Source organism: Cryptotermes secundus, unplaced genomic scaffold (genome assembly GCF_002891405.2).
Source record: "Cryptotermes secundus unplaced genomic scaffold, Csec_1.0 scaffold233, whole genome shotgun sequence".
NCBI lineage: Eukaryota > Metazoa > Arthropoda > Insecta > Blattodea > Kalotermitidae > Cryptotermes > Cryptotermes secundus.
This window is the reverse complement of record NW_019739213.1, coordinates 244,284-251,523: the sequence shown is the minus strand read 5'-3', so window position 1 is coordinate 251,523 and position 7,240 is coordinate 244,284.

The following is a 7,240-nucleotide window of genomic DNA, read 5'->3' as shown; positions in this document are numbered from 1 at the left end:
AGAGTTGTCAGCCGAAGGCTATCGGCGACATGTATTCCATAAGAGGGTGGACAACGGCCGTAATCTACATTTGTATTGCAAGTAAGTCTTTTCGCTCATATACGCCATGCTGTTAGATGTTATTGTTAAGAACAGTGTTATTGTGTGATTATAAGGCAGTCTCCAGTGTACCAAGTGAGAGCCAGGGTAGAACAGGGTAGAAATGAACGGAGAGTGACAGACAATGATAGGAGCACAGTTTCAAGGCACCTCCCCTCCACAACCAAGGACGGTAGAATTAGTTTAGCGATAAGAGCCATGATAGACAGATCAAAAGCAAACCTTTTTCTTCATGTAATTATTATTGTAAATAGACAAGTGTACATAGTAGAAATGTTCGCAGGGAGTCTTGAGTCACCCGACAGTAACCATCCTGTCCTCGCCCGATCCCGAGCTACCTTAGCCAAGACCGCCGACGGCAGCCGAGTGCAACCTAGATGTTAGGAAATGAGTAACGACAGGCCCAAGTAATTATAATTTCTCCCCCCCTCCCCCCCTGAGGTGTAACAGTATTCTCAAACTTTATTTTAGTTTGTTTGATCATGTTTTTGGTACATACAAAGGGTTTGGCGGTATGTGTACAGGTTTATAGCGGTTGAAGATAACATTGCGCATGCATAAACAGTACATAACGGCTGCCGACCTGCCTTGTCCTGGATTTATGGGCAAGGGATGCTAGGGATGACTGTCGTGCAATGTTATTCGAGCTTGTATATATACATTTATACTTTTAAGTAACTGCAACACTTTTTTATTGCTAGTGGGGTGGGACTAAGTCCCTTGTACTGCGGCCAATTCTGGCCTATTGTACCAGCCCCAGATGATAGGTGAGGGTGATAGTGGAGGAATTGGTGGAATGAAGATTGGCAGGGAAACCGAAGTACTCGGAGAAAATCTGCACCAGCGCCACTTTGTCCACCACAAATCCTACTTGACCAGTCACGGGATCGAACCCGGGCCGCTGCGGTGGGAAGCCAGCGGCTAACCGCTTGAGCTATGGCGCGGCCCCAACTGCAACACTTACCCCCACTCTTCCCAATTGCATGGATGTTTTGAAAGAAAGGAAGAAGCTTCAATTTTTCCCGTCTTCATGTCCACAGAAAAGCAAAGAACATGCATACTCATCTATGTCTCAGCTCATTGCTCAACAAAAACACAAAGGTAAAATTATCCTTGCCGGTCACTGTAACCGAGCGGTCTAAGGCATGCACTGTCTTCGATCGCTTGGATACCGGGATCGTGGGTTCGAATCCCACTCAGGACATGGACGTTTAGTTTGTGTGTGTGCGTTTTTCTGTGTTTGTGTACAGGTAGAGGCCTTGCGACGAGCTGATCACCCGCCCAAGGAGTCCTACCGAATGTGTAAGATCTAGAAAAACCGAAGTGAAGGGAGAATTTCATGGAGGTAGGCCTAGGCCCACTGGGGCTGTAGTGCCAAGGAAAAGAAAAATTATCCTTGCGGCCAAGCCATATACTCAGACACTGGGTTCCCTTCTAATCTTATCCTACGACTCGCAGGGCTACGGTGGAGGTATTCGAATCCGCCTCCATCGAACCATGTCAGTATAACTACAGCCATATAAATACCTGAGGCCAGGCTTTGTAGAAGGGAGATTACACGAAAATATGCAAACTAAATGCGATAGAGCATGCAAGGGCCTGAAACTAAGACAAAAACGGACGTGAAAATATTTGCAAAAAATCCTAGCCAATAAACCAAGTCCATGAAAACCAATTCATAAGATTAAATGGATAATCTGTTAAACCATTTTACGCCTATCGTTATCGTCATGTGTGGAGTAAATACTGAACACTCCGGACTGAAACCTTATTGAAATCCGTCACATATGCTGAGTCGTCGCTTTCAGCAACCTGCTCGGTTGGTTCGTATTTGATTGCTTCAAATTAAATCTCAAATATATAGCTTGAAATCATTTTTGATATTGTCATCAGTTTGACAGGACTGCATTATGCAAATTGTTGATTTCAGCATTTCTCAGAATAAATAGTTAGAATCAGGAGGGAATGTAACAGGGACACGCAGAGAAGAATATAATGAGTAGGTTCACCAAATATGAATATAATCAGGGAGATTAAACAAAGGAATATGAGATTGATGGATATTGTAATACTCATGGGACAGATCAGAGAAAAGTACAGAGATTTAGTCGAAGATCTTTAAGGGAAAATTAAGCATACGTGATGGCGTAATATTAAGGAAATATGTGATGATGATGTGGATTGTACTATATTTAGGTGACTTCAGATAGGGTTCAATGCCGAGCTCTTACGAACACGATACTGAACCTCTCGGTTCCATACAAGGCGGGGAATTTGTTGACATGATGAGCGACTATCAGCCGACAAAGAAAGTCTACGCCCTATTTAGCAGTGAGTCATCTACATGGATATCTTTAAGAGACACCACGGTGCGCAGACAATGATATTCTAACAGTCACTCAGTTAGCCAAGAAATTCCTCGGCTCTCACGGCGCGCAATGTTCACTACTATGTTCACAACAGCCAGAAATTGGCCCCTATCCTGAGCCACATCAATCCATTCAGCACAATTGCAGTCTGATTCCTTAAGCTCTACTTGACTATTATCTTTCCATCTACTCATAGACCTGTTTCCTAGAAAGCTGTTTTATGTATGCCTTGCTTCTCCCTTGTGTTCTAAATTCCGTGCTAATGTTTTCTGTGTCCGGTTTCAATAACAGTACTAGGAAAAGAGAAATGATTTGACCTGTGAACATTATGATAATTCCGTTTTAACCATTTATATGCTACTTTTCGTCAGTATTTAGTTTCGGAACCGAAAACCGAAGTTACCCCGAAGTATAGAGACGGATGTAAATAAACAAATATACTTTATGGACTGAGTGTCTAGGTTTCGTCCATCATCCAGAATTCTGGAAGAAAACAGCGTTTTGGAAACTGAATATGTTTCCCTTCTCAGGCAAAAGGCTGGGCAGACACCTACACCGATTAGATCCATTAGAAAGAACTAATTTCTGGAACTGATTTAGATCAGATATTTTTAAAGGGCTCGTCTGAGTAGGTGGCTCGGCATCCTTTCATCTGAAGAAGCAAAAATGATACTTTCAGAAACATCGTGTTCTTTCAGAATACTGGGCGATGGACAAGCTCCGGAAGTTTAGTGATCCAGAGTGTGACGCATCGCCGTCAGAACATTTCAGATCTAACCTGCTCTCTCGAGTCAGCTAGTCAGTGTAGAGACACAACACTGAAGGCTCTATGTTATCGGAAATTAAGAGCGAGAAACATCAAGTAGGACTTCATAATAAATCCACTGCTTCCACTTTTGGGTTTCTCTGTAAAACTTGTATTTCATTGACGTACTGTGCTTAGAATTTTTATTTTAGTTGTCTCGTACTACTTTTTCGGCTCACCTGACGTGTATTCTTCTTAGTTCACTGTTGTTCGCAATTAGCGTATTGTAACAGTGATATACGGTTCGGTTTCAATTGATGATGGCCATGTGGGTTGGAAATATCTGATGTAGGAAATGTATATATTGTAGAAAACGTACAATTATTTTATGTTCACCGTTCTTCATAATTATTTCAATAATTTAATATAAAACAGGATGTGTTATAGTAAATTTAAATGAGATTTTATCGATAATTTTCCACACAGATTTGTGAGGATAATCTCATATATTTGCAGTGTTGAAAGATATTTTCAGCTCTATATTTGAGCTCTGATTATTACAGAATTCCCTGGGACATGAAGATCAACAGATATGTACTTCGAATGATAAAACACGCTCAAAATTTAATACATTATTTTACTTAACCAATTTAGAATATATTATGATTTACATATAATTTTATGTTATATCCTGAACCAACGCGGAGCCGGAATAGCGCAGTCGGTATAGCGAATGGCTACTGACTGGAGGACGGAGGGGTCGGAGTTCGAGTCCCAATGGGGTCAAGAATTTTATCTTCTCCACGTCATCCAGACTGCCCCACCCAACCTCCTTTCCAATGGTTACCGCGGGCTCTTTCCCCGAGGATAAAGCGGCAGGGCCGTGAAGCTGACCGCTCACCTCCAGCTAGTGCCGAGATCAGGAAAACGTGGGTCTACATACCCACTTCTCCATACGTTTTCATGGCGTAGAGCTAAATTAGTTAAACACAGGGACGACTTTACCTTTTCCTGAACTAACGCTGTAGTCAGTGTTTGTTCTTCAGACTGCATAAATGCCAAGTCCCCGGGCTATTACCCGAATTCAACTACTGTGCTGATAGATGACTTTCCCCTCGCAATTTGCCATTCAGATGCTGTACACACCAGTCTGTTCTCATTAGTGATGGGTCTAATTAAGTTGTCTGCAGAGTTCAGGCGGTGGATTGACAGCGCTGCAGGCCATAGCAACACGATTCCTGAGTTTGTATGCACCTCATAGAAATCCAGTGTTCGATCAAGTTTCAGAATTGATTGTGAACATAGGCCAACCGCTGGGATGAGCTGTCATGTGGGCGATTCGTCCCTTTATTATTTTTATAAGAGCTACCTGCAGAGAACAAGTGAACCCAGCATGATTATTCATCATCAGAGACATTTCCGTGTTTGAATAGGCACGACTGTCACTGAATCTAGCGACGGATGGTATCCTGACTTAATTTGCATTTTAATAAATTTTCTTTTAAGAAATATTTTAGCACTAATAAAATTTCTGTTGAAAATTCAAGTGTTCTGTCTTCTAGGATATAATGGGTGTAATGCGGTAAAAGTCGACCTACTTTTCAGATAAACATATCACCTCCATCTTAGGAATTGAAGAGTAATCCAAGCAAGAACCATCGTGAAACAGGCAGCAAAGAGATCTCTCCTTGATGTCTGCTTTATTCTGGTTTCTTGCTTGGCTTAATGTCTGACTTTGAAAAAGGAGGCAATATGTTTTTTCCGAAACGTCGGCTTTCATCACATTACACGGCGATATATATCGTAAGACAGAAGTCTTCCTAACCATCTCTATGAGAAGCTCAAACGTTACATAATAATTTGTAATGTGTAGATGAAATGCAGTCTGATTACTATAATACGCTTTAAACGCCAACATAGAGGAGAGAAATGTACGTATACAAATATTTGCTACGAATCTCAGAAAACCCCGTCACCTGGTTGTGACTTTAGCAAAATTTTCAGCTTTAGTTTTTTTGGGGAAATAATTTATTTCGTATTTGTTTCCCTCATTCCCTTTTTGTTCCTTTCGTTATTTGCTTCCTTTTTTTTCTTGCACAGTCTTTATAGTCCCATTATTTTCTCCCTCCTATCGCCGTTCCTTTCAAACCTCCTTCTTCCCTTTCCTTCGTGTTCCTGCGCAGGTGATTTCTTGAACACGTTAATACCTATCAAGTACTCAAAAATAACCTGCTCTACGAAACCAGTTTATTTATATTAGTTAGAAACATTCAGTGAAAAATAAGCCTATTGCCTAATTGAGTATCCATTACATTGTGGTTCCGCTTAATCAGTTTAAAATAGTAAGCTACCTTAATGAAAAAAGGAAGTTCTGGGAAGAACTAATCCTCAACTCTCTTGATACCACACGGATGGCATAGAAACTGACGCCAACAAAAATTCTTCATTGTAGCGGGAAAATCTTTACTGAGTTGTTACCTACAAATGATAAGAAAAAAAACTGATAGACTCACAGGTACACGCTTCCAACAATTATTCTATGGTATGGATTGGATTAATCTGGCTCAGTATAGGGACCAGTGGAAGGCCCTTGTGAACACCGTAATGAACCTTCGGGTTCCATAAAATACTGGGAAATTCTTGAGTAGCTGTAGAATTAGCGACTCCTCAAGAAGGGCTCAGCTCCATGAGTACGTAAGTAAGCAAGTAAGTAAAGCTAAAACATCGTATATTATACCTCAGTAAATGACTGAGAAATATGCACACTCTCCAAGTAAAAAACTGTACAAAGTTTATGTTCTTTAATGAAGGAACTTAATGTACCAAAATGCCATGAAATATGAAACACCTGAAAATCAATATTGGCAACATCACCGGATGTCTCACATTTCAAAATCATACTTGCATCTCTCGAGGTGTTGTATTTGTATAAAGTTGTCCCTGTGCTTAACTAATTAAGCACTACGCCAAGAATGCGTAGATTCACATTTTCTTGACCTTGGCACTAACTGGAGGTGAGTGGTCAGCTTCACGCCCCTGTAGCTTTACCCCCGGGGTAAGGGCTCCGTATCCATTGGATAGGAGACTGGGTGGGCCTTAGAGCTGGTCTGGAATACGTGGAGAAGAGAAAATTCTTGACCATACCGGGACTTGAACTCCGAACCCTCGGTTGTCCAGCCCGTAGCCAGTCGCTATACCGACTGAGCCATCCCACTTCCTTTCTTATTTGTGAAGAATTTTTAAAATGTTCATTTTTATGAAACTAAAGCCATAAAAGGAAAATATGACGCCCAACGAAAATATAAGCCTGTTTGCGTACGACGTAAATTTTTATTTAATATTTTCTTCGATGCTGGTCACGGTAGCCGAGCGGTCTAAGGCATGCACTGTCTTCGCGCTCTCGGAAGCCGGGATCGTGTGTTCGAATCCCACTCAGGGCATGAATGTTTGTGTGCGTTTTTCTGTGTTTGTGTACAGGTAGAGGCCTTGCGACGAGCTGATCACTCGCCCAAGGAGTCCTAACGTATGTGTAAGATCTAGAAAAACCGAAGTGAACGGAGTTCATGGAGGTAGGCCTAGGTCCACTGGGGCTGTAGTGCCAATGGGGGAAAAAAATCGATATTCTACCTGTTTAATGAAGCAGATAATCTAATGAGGTGCGATATCTGCAACTTCATGGGCTCTGAGTTATGTTGCTGAATTTCAGGATATTTTAGCCATGAGAAGTGGCGGATAGGAACGCACCAATACAGTTTACCACAGCACCAACACCGGCAATGGCCGCATGATCCGTCAGCCCCTTCCCCATAGATTCTCGTTAGCCAGATAAGAAGAAGTGGACGAGAAGCAGAAAGACATGAAAGGACGACGGATAATGGAACAGAGTCCTTAACCTTCGCCTGTCGTGCTTGTCGAGAATAGCGATGAATGAATGAATGAATGAATGAATGAATGAATGAATGACGTTACCAAGAAGGATTACTTCCCGCCCCCAAGGTTAGACGACACCTTATAGATAGGCTCTGCC